We start from the raw sequence: 9,064 nt of genomic DNA on the forward strand, positions 1-9,064 counted from the left end.
GAGACAGGGTTTCTCTGTGTAGCCCTGGCTGTCCTGGAACTCACTCTGTAGACCAGGCTGGCCTTGAACTCAGAAATCCACCTGCCTTTGCCTCCCAAGTGCTGGAATTAAATGCGTGTGCCGCCACTGCCCGGCTCTTTCTTTCTTTCAAGGGAAGAGCATGAACACAGTCCCCCACTACCATAAATTATGCTGCCAAGCTTCCCCCATTTCAGGAAGTTGCAGGTGACAACACATCTGAAGGATAAACCTTGCCCTGGGAAAATCACCTTCGAGGTAACCATGGTATCTCCCTGCCAGGTAAGTATCAGTGTTCGTTTTTCAAGAGGAACAGTCACAGAGAAAAGCACTATTTCAGTTTAGGGCAGGGCCACATATGGCAACTATTTTTCCTACCAGAAAAGAATTCCTTGTCTCCCTACCTGTCCTGCTTGCTGAAGCCAATGAGAGCAGGCTCAGGAGAGACTGGGTCCCTGCTGGGTGGCAGATGGGAGGGGCTGTGACAGAAACCTAGAGAGCTTCATGAGAGGCCCCAGCACGACAACCCACAGTTCCAGGATGACAGGCTGTGTTTGTCTCTGGTGCTCAGTGGAGAGGAAAATGGCAAACCAACTTCAAAGCCTGGCAGAGTCTTCCACTTCCACTGCCAGTGGTGCCCAACCCACCCAGCCTGCAGGAACCTCCTACTCAGGGAGGCCCTGTAGCTCTCACTGAAGGCCAACATTTGCAAGGCCGCAGGAGTTCCTGACCAGAGGGGTTGGCGCATAGGTGGCTGTGTATACTGAGCTATGAAGAGGCCCACAGCTCAGGAGTATGGCAGAGTACAGGCAGCTAAGGAGGGCCTCCTGACCACTAAGCAAGATCATTATGTCTTTAACAAATTCCTTCTCAGAGAGTGTCGTGGGATGGGCCCAACACTGAGTTACAGCATTGGCCAGCAATTCTTATCCTTGTGCCTGTGGGCCTGGCCACTCCTATGGTCCAGGTTTGGCTTTGGGCCTGGTACATGCAGCATACAGCATGCATGGAATGGGTACTTGTCCAGATAAGCAGCTTCCTGAAATGGAGTCTGCCAATGTCACAGATGCAGGGAACATGGTGGAGTGGAAATCCTTAGCTCCCCATCCAGCTCCCAAGTGAATTGTGAGTGCTGGTCTAGGCTTTCAAAGCTATGAAGTAAAGCTAAAACCTATCCCAGCATTCTAGGCCCCAGACCAGCCCTGGCCTCTTCCCATCCTAACTAGGAGTAGGCAGCTGAAAGTCTCTTGCCATCTCCTTACCTGCCTTAGCAAGGTGGGTAGGGTCATAGGGAAAGCCCAGGGTACAGGGACGGGTGTTCTTCTGATACCACAGAATAGATTATAATACCCTGAGGTCCAGGCCATAGAAACTCCCCAAATAGACATATTGCCTGTTCAGGGACAAGAGCAGGAATCCCCAGGTCAGGCCTGAGGATACTGGCTTGAGAGCATCTCAAGTGAGTGCCTCTCACCTGCAGGTGCTTGAAGTCTGAGGGAATTGTCATTTAAATATCATTTAAATCCCATTAGCTAATCCTGATCTGATCCCATTTCACAGGGAAGGTGCTGAAGCCCAAAATCTCAAATTGGACAAGGCCCGGGACTGTGGCTTTGTTTTGGTTCTTGTGACAAGCTCTGTGCCTTTCCTGGTCAGCCTCTGCTCTCAGAACCCCAGGAAACCAGCCTGAGCTGGTTTAGCCCTGGGCCATGAGAGAGCTCAGCTCTCTGGTCATGGCATGCATATTACCAGCCTGACAGATCCCAGGCCAAGAACCACACCCGCTTCTGCAGGCTCAAGCAGGCAGGCACCCTGCACCTTACTCAGCGTCCTAAAGCAAAGGGCGTTTGGCTGCAGGCCATTCTACCATGGCCAGCGGGTGTGCAGTAAGCATGATTCAGAGGGAAACAGACAGCAGTTCTCAGAATCAGAGTTTGGCTGTAGGGCATGAGAGTGTGTGCAACAAGTGTATGCCTGTTTGCCCGTGAGGCCTACTGACCTCCCTGGGTGACTGCGTAAAGTTATCAAGCCAATGCTGTTCCTGGAAGCCAGCTAGCAAAAATCACTCAGGTATATCTGGAACCTCTATGGCCAGCTCACATGGACCAAGGAATTCTCCCTAAATCCTGAGGGCAGCAGTTACTTCATGGAGCCACAGGGAGTTCAATCACTTAGTGCTAGAACCAAGTCAGTTCTGGGGAAGAAGAAAAAGAGCAGAGGGAACAGCATCTGGGTACTCGTGACATCCCCATCCGGAAGTCCAGCTTGCTTTCTGTTTTATTCCTACTGTTCCTGGAGTTCATAAGTGGGGGTGGGCACTGACACTAAGCACAAGTCCCCCCCATGTGACCCTGCACCTGTACTTTGCTTTACAGAACAGAAAAGTGAGTCAAGAAATATAATTTGGGACTCAGCAGTTAAGAGCACTGGCTGCTCTTCCAGAGGACTCGGGTTCAATCCCTGGCACCCACATGAGAGCTCACAACTCTGTAACTCCAATTCCAGGGGAGCTGACACCCTCACACAGACATCCAGGCAAATTACCAATGTACATAAAATGAATAAATCATTAAAATAGAAGTATAATTTGCTCGGGAGGCTCAGGACCTTGAATCATGGCAGGAGGCAGCAACCTTTCTCTGGGCTGAGGGGCGGTGAGGGGGTGGCAAGTGGGCATGGAATAGTCCCACAGTTCCTAGGCACCCCCCACATAGGACCATCTCCAGCCCTTAAAGGCCCAAATAGCACTACTGGAGGACTGCAAAGGCCTACTGGGTACTCTACTCTCCGAGGAGGACGCTAAGGTTCAAAGAGCCCCTTTTCTCACTCTCCAGACACCTCCACACTTTCACCACATCTGGCATACAAAGGACATTTTGATCAATGATTTGCCATCCTCCCTGGTCTGTCTGTCTGTCTGTACCTACCTAACAGTCTCTTCCCAGCTCAGAGAGTCCTTTTCCCATAAGTCTTCCTTTTCCCAGGCTCTAGGCTCCCCACTCCTCTGCCCAGGCTGCCCACTTCCTCTGCCAAGCAGGGTTATAAAAGAGCCATACATGTCTGTGCCCAGGGAATCTGGGAGGATATGAACCAGCCAGATGATGGCAGGATACGGTCTGACCCTTGGTCCCCACAATGGAGCTTTGAGGACAGAACTCACAATGATCAGTCTTTGTGGACACAGGTGTTTGCCCACAGGACCCATGCAGGCAGGAACCTGGACGTCTGCCCTGTGCCCCAGGCCTCTCCAGGCCTGGCCTTGCCCCACCCCAACCACAAGACAAAATGGCCTGTTGTCCCTGTGTCTGACCAGGACACACACGGAGGAAGCACCCTCAGCATCTGAGTATCAGCTACTCACCACTGGCGGACTGTGGGCACTCATCCCACCTTGGGTAGAAAGTGTTTGCCAATCCTCATGTTACAGTTGTAATGGAGGCACAGCAGGAGGAAACGCCCGATGAATATCATGTAGTTGGATTTGAACCCAAGCCCCCCAGCCTGAGTTTATGCTCTTCTGTCTGCCCTTCTACGACTAAAGCAGGTCATTTTGATTCCCTGGACCTCTTGGATTTCTGTAGGCCTACATATGCACATGCATCCATCTGGGGACAAAAGGATACTGGGGCTGACTTAGCTCCTCACCTCCTCTATCCATGTGAAAGGAAGGCAGCCCTGGAGTCAGTCCTCCTTCCTTCTGTCCTTCCTAGCCCAGTCTCCTGAGTGGGTTTCTGTATAACTCTGTGGGGGGCCTCCCTGAAAGGCTAGCCTCCCTTTCTGCTCCTCTCCTGACAGATGAACATGCCCATCCGATTTTGTCTACCCCTGTAGTTTGCCCCCTCTGCCAGGGTGTGTCTCCACCCAGAAGGCAGAGCCAGGTCCCAAAGAGGCAGAGAGGGCCTGGGAAAGGAGGTGGACAGACTTGTGGTTCACATCTCCTTAGAGCCCCCCCCCCAGGCCCCAGGAGTGGAGAGCTAAATCTGGGGCCCTAGGCTGGGTTTCCCTGCCAGGGAGAGAACACAGTGGTCCCGAAGGGACCGAAGCCAATGTGCACAACACTCACCTAGGTCACACAGAGTTGACTTGAGTCTATGTTCTTGCTCCCAGCCCAGCAACTAACTCCTGGACCCATTCTGTTGTGAGACAGTTCTGTGCATCTCACCGTTGATCCAGCAGGTGATATTTCCAGAGCCCCTTCAGGTGGGATTTAGCATCCTTAATAGTCACATGTAGTAACTCCCGAGGTCCCACACTGTGTAAAGCAAGGGGGCCGGGGGGCGGTTCTCAGGAGCTCTATTTGGAGTCACCTGACTAGGAGACACAGAACTACCTGTGTCAAGGAATGACCAAACAGAAAGGCAGAGAGAAAACAGGAGCTGTGCAGGGTCATGGGAGGTGGCAGAGGGAGTTGGTTCCAACAGAGCTCTCAACCTATTAACAGCCAAGTCCCAGAGCCACAGAAGGGTGGAGGTGGAAACCCATATGTCCGCTAACCTACAACTCTCTGAACACTCTTCTAAATTCTCAGAGACTCACTCCTCCTCAAAAATCTCCAAACTCCCCACACCCAGTCAGTCATTCCCGCGTCAGTGTGAATCAGCACTAACAGGTGGCTTTTCTCTTAAACTTCATGGAGCCTCTGAAGGAAGAAAAGTTTGGAGGGAATGGAAGCAAATTCACCTCCCAAATGTTTGGAAGTTCCGCTAGATGAGCCCTGTAACCTGGGCCTAGCAACGGGTGCCAGAGAAGCCGGAGGGAACAGAGGGACCGGAGGGGACACAGGACACACTCGAAACACAGCCCTATCTCCTATACTGAACGCCCAGCCCTGAGCCCGGACTGCCGCCGTCCGCCCTGAGAATCCCACTCCCACCTCACAGCGGGACACAGGTTCAAGGGACCCAGGCAGGTCTCTGAGACAGGACTGTGCCGGGCATGTCCACGATCGGTTCAGAAACCCAGCAGTGCCTTACCCGCCGGTTCCCAGCCCACGAACCCTGCGTCCGGGAGGCGGATCCCTGCTCTGTTGCTCCGCTTTGCAGCCAGCTGGGCCAGCAGCCAGGCACTCCGGCGCAGGCCCCGCCTCCAATCTGGCCCCGCCTCCAAGGTTCAGGCCCCGCCCTCGCACTGCCAGTCTACCCCACCCCTGGCCTGGCTCTTCTCCACCCGTTCCCTTTCCTGCTCTGGCAGTTTAACACACCTTTTCTAGTTGGTCAGAGATTGGTTGGTGGGCTAAGGTGTAGGGTTTGTAACCAGCAAGCAGTAGGTGCTGACTAGATGTAGGCAGGTGTCTGAGTGAACAGTCTCTCTCTCTCTCTCTCTCTTTCTCTCTCTCTCTCTCTCTCTCTCTCTCTCTCTCTCTCTCTCTCTCTAGTGTGTATGTGTACAACACACACACGCACACACCCCTTAGATCCAGTGGCCTTCATGGAGAAAATGTCTGGTTTCTCTCTTGGGTAGTGGCATGTGTCTGCTGAGTGCCTTCATGGAGAAAATGTCTGGTTTCTCTCTTGGGTAACGGCATGTGTCTGCTGTGCTGGATGGGCTGACTCAAATCTAGGCACCAGGTAAGGGCACCTGGTCACTGGTCACTAACTCCTCACAGTCAAGAAGGGTTTGCTGGGAACCTCTGGAGAGAGTTTTCACCTACATCTAAAGGAAATATTGCCTATAGAACAAGGGCTGGAAATTCATGGCTAGCGCTGGGTTGTCAAGAACACAAGGGGCTGGAGAGATGGCTCAGCGGTTAAGAGCACTGACTGCTCTTCAAGAGGTCATGAGTTCAAATCCCAGCAACCACATGGTGGCTCACAACCATCTACAATGAGATCTGATGCCCTCATATGGGTGTCTGAAGACAGCTACAGTGTACTTACATATAATAAATAAATAAATAAATAAATAAATCTTTAAAAAAAAAAAAAAAGAACACAAGGCTTCCTGTGCACAGCCATTTAAGCCTTTGGCTAAACCTATTTGTAGGCCTGGGGGACCACATGCAAGGGGCAGTGACCTGGGGAGGGATGACTTTCTAGGAGATGGCTTCCTAAGAAAGCCCCAGGACCAGGCAGGGATGTGAGCCTGGAGTGGAGCCAGGCTAGCAGAACTTTACAAGAGTGGCATTTTCAGAGAGGGAATTATCCCCATAGGAACTTCCAGGTTCTAGACCTAGGGAACTGGACTAAGGAAGCACAGGTTCTGGAGGGAGCTCCCTGGGTGAGAGGGGCCCAGCTACTGCAAAGATAGGGGCTCCTATGGATGCTCCAGACCAGGCTGAGGCTGGAGAGGCTGAGTAGGAGTAACTCATGCTGAGTTACTGGAGGGACTCTGGACATCCAGGGTGTAGCTGCACAAGTGTCGGCCATGTCCCTGTCCATGTCCAAAGACATGTCCAGAGCTGCCCAGGGCCAAAGGACCCATGCTTAGCAATTTGATTTAGCTCTTTGATGTCAGGCACCCCTGCAGGCAGAGAGTTTAACTGGGTGTAGGCCAGGAAATTAGTATGGCTAAGCATCGAGCCCACATAGAAGGAGGCTGGTCCCCACTAGGAAAAGACCAGAAAACCTGTGGCTTGGGAAAGGAGGCAGTAAAATACATGGGAGAAGCTTCAGCCAACAGGGCACTGGGTTTTCCACTCAGGAAAACAGCCTCAGGGCTGACACACTCATTATCCCTGTCTCTGGCCCCAGGGAAGCACCACTTGCCCACAGTTAAGCTCTTTCATGGATCCCAGAGGCTAAGGAGACAGGTGCTGACTGGCTGAGATGCCTACCCTCTGGAGTACCCATCATATCCCCATGTCTGGCTGCCTAGATATCACCTCTGTGTACCTAAGTTGTCTGTGACCCTCTGCCTGCCCAGGCTGCTCCATCTTCTCCTGTGGAGAGTGCCAGGTGCAGAGCACTAGGCTGGCTGTTCAGCCCAGAATCCTACACTTTCAGCCCCTCCTCTGTTCACTGTCGGCCCCATCAGCACCTCACACAGCTGCCTTATTCCTGGGACTTGGCTCAGGGTTGGACAGGGCTAGACACATCTATACCTGGTGTCAAGTTCAGTTAATCAAATGCATGGCCCCATCAAGGGCCCTGGGGACCCTGAAATGATTCAAGGAAAATCCTGATCCTTATGGCTAATAGAAAATGGACACAGATGCTGTCGTGTCACTTTGCGTCTCTTATCCCCAAAGCTGAGAGAAGGACAGAGACCAAGAGGGAAGTAGAGCAAAGTCAGACATTGGTGCCACCTGCAGGAAGCTGACTGAAGGCATAGGCAGGGCTGGCTTCCACATATCACATTCAGAGAAGATAGTAGGAAGTAGAGAGTACTGTCCCCTGAAATGTAGCTGTGGTGAGGCCGAGGACCTGGGCACCCAGAGCTTCCAACTGGAGCTGAAAAGACGGAGAGGGTGTGCAGGACAGAGCCCATGCTTCAGGCGAGCAGCAGGGATGCAAAACCTCCTAAGCAGGCACTAAGAGGGGAAAGCAGATCTCTGCAAAGCACATGTGCAGTGAGCCAGTCCTCCTGTGCAAGTAAAGCTGCCAGGCCATCTTCTTCCTGGCCACCTGAGGCCTCCTTAGCAGCTCTCCCTGTGTCCCCTCATCCCAGAACCTCTTTCTCCCTTTGAGAAGCTCAAGGGTCACTATCAGTCCCTAGTCTCCCTTCCTATATCCTGTCTGTGCTCCTGTCTATCTGGAGGTCCTATGGTCCATGCCCAGTAAACTACCTTTGCCAACCATCAGCCTGCTCCTTCCTTTGGCCTGCTCCTCACTAGGGACTCTGTTACGATCTCTCCTCAGAATTTCCCATAGCCTGTCATCTCCCCAGAGCAAAGACCTTATCCATAGGTGAGCCCAAGCCTGCCCAACCCCACAGGCCGTCCTGAGACCTCTGTTCACTGCTCCCATTCTGAGTGGTCACACTGTCCCCTTGCTTCTCCAATGTTCCAGGCATGCCCCCGTCTCAGAGCCTTTCATTCTGCAATTTCCTCCTAGTTCACTCTTTCTCCAGATACTTGCACAGACCTATCCCTTCACTTCCCTCTGTCTGTTCTCAGCCTCACTGTTTGCTTGGGGCAGAGCAGTGGCTCTCAACCTTCCTAATGCTGTGACCCTTTAACACAGTTCCTCATGTTGTTGTGACCCCCAACCATCAAATTATTTTCCTTGCTATTTCATGACTGTAATTTTGCTTCTGTCAAGAACCATAATTTACCTATGTGTGTTTTCCAATGGTTTTAGGCTATCCCTATGAAAGGGTCATTTGACAATCCCAAGGGGTCTCGACCCACAAGTTGAGAGATGTCTTGATGAGCAAAGGTACTCACCATGCAATCTTGACAACTTTAGTTTGGTCTCTAGAACCCATGTAAAGGTGGAAGGAGAGAACCAACCCCACAAAGTTGTGTGTGTGTGTGTGTCCACCCTCCTTATATTCCGTCCTCTTCTCCTGTCCTTTTAATCCCAACATTTGACACATCCAGACTCCCTTTAGAATGCCATCTTACTAGAGCAAGACCTTGTTTGCCTCAGGGCTCACTTCCTGGAAAAAAACAGATGCTTAATACATGGCTGGTGAAGGAAAATACAAAGCCAACAGGTAGAGTTTTCAGGGAAAGGGACTGCCTTCCCAATCAGGTTCCTCTGTGTGAGGAAACAATGAACCACCTTCTTGTTTCTATTCTCAAGAATGGCCTCATGGCAAGGCTGCTTCCCTTGGCAGGCCTGTTTCTGGGTCGGACCAAAGCTGAAGGCAACCAGCCAGTCATAAGGGGGACATCAGGGAAACCCATAGACCTAAACATTGAGGGTGGGCAGGAAAGGGATGGTTAATGCCTGGAAACCTTGTGGACGATTTAGCTCAGGCTGGAATTAAACTACAAACAGGTGGGGGGTTTGGCCTCAAACATCTGGCAGATGTAGTCATCTGGCAGGCTGAGAACAAGGCTGGGTCCTCTGCTGGGAGACTGGCCTAACAGCTTGCCTTCTTGGGTTCTAGGTCTTCCCCTAGAGGGGCAGGTTCTGTGATTCTCTCACACTAGATTTGCTCA

General features: G+C 52.0%; 1 protein-coding gene and 1 non-coding gene across 5 annotated transcripts in view; both read right to left on the reverse strand.

Annotated features, from left to right (window-relative positions):
* The window catches only part of Sh3bp2 (SH3 domain binding protein 2), a 38,516-nt gene extending 33,425 nt beyond the window's left edge, over positions 1-5,091 (reverse strand). Inside the window, exon 1 of one of the 4 annotated variants that reach the window (XM_028758194.1) lies at positions 4,992-5,090. The gene's annotated coding sequence lies outside the window, so the exon portion shown is untranslated. Of the gene's footprint in view, positions 1-3,379; positions 3,397-4,081; positions 4,682-4,991 lie in introns of those variants that run through there. The other 3 variants (XM_028758191.1, XM_028758192.1, XM_028758193.1) reach the window with 3 other exon arrangements.
* On the reverse strand, positions 150-308 carry LOC114613103. Its single transcript, XR_003710122.1, has one exon. It is a non-coding gene; the product is annotated as a U1 spliceosomal RNA (small nuclear RNA).
* Positions 5,092-9,064: the final 3,973 nt, after the last annotated feature.

This window comes from Grammomys surdaster, unplaced genomic scaffold (assembly GCF_004785775.1).
Source record: "Grammomys surdaster isolate TR1022 unplaced genomic scaffold, NIH_TR_1.0 126187, whole genome shotgun sequence".
Taxonomy (NCBI): Eukaryota; Metazoa; Chordata; class Mammalia; order Rodentia; family Muridae; genus Grammomys; species Grammomys surdaster.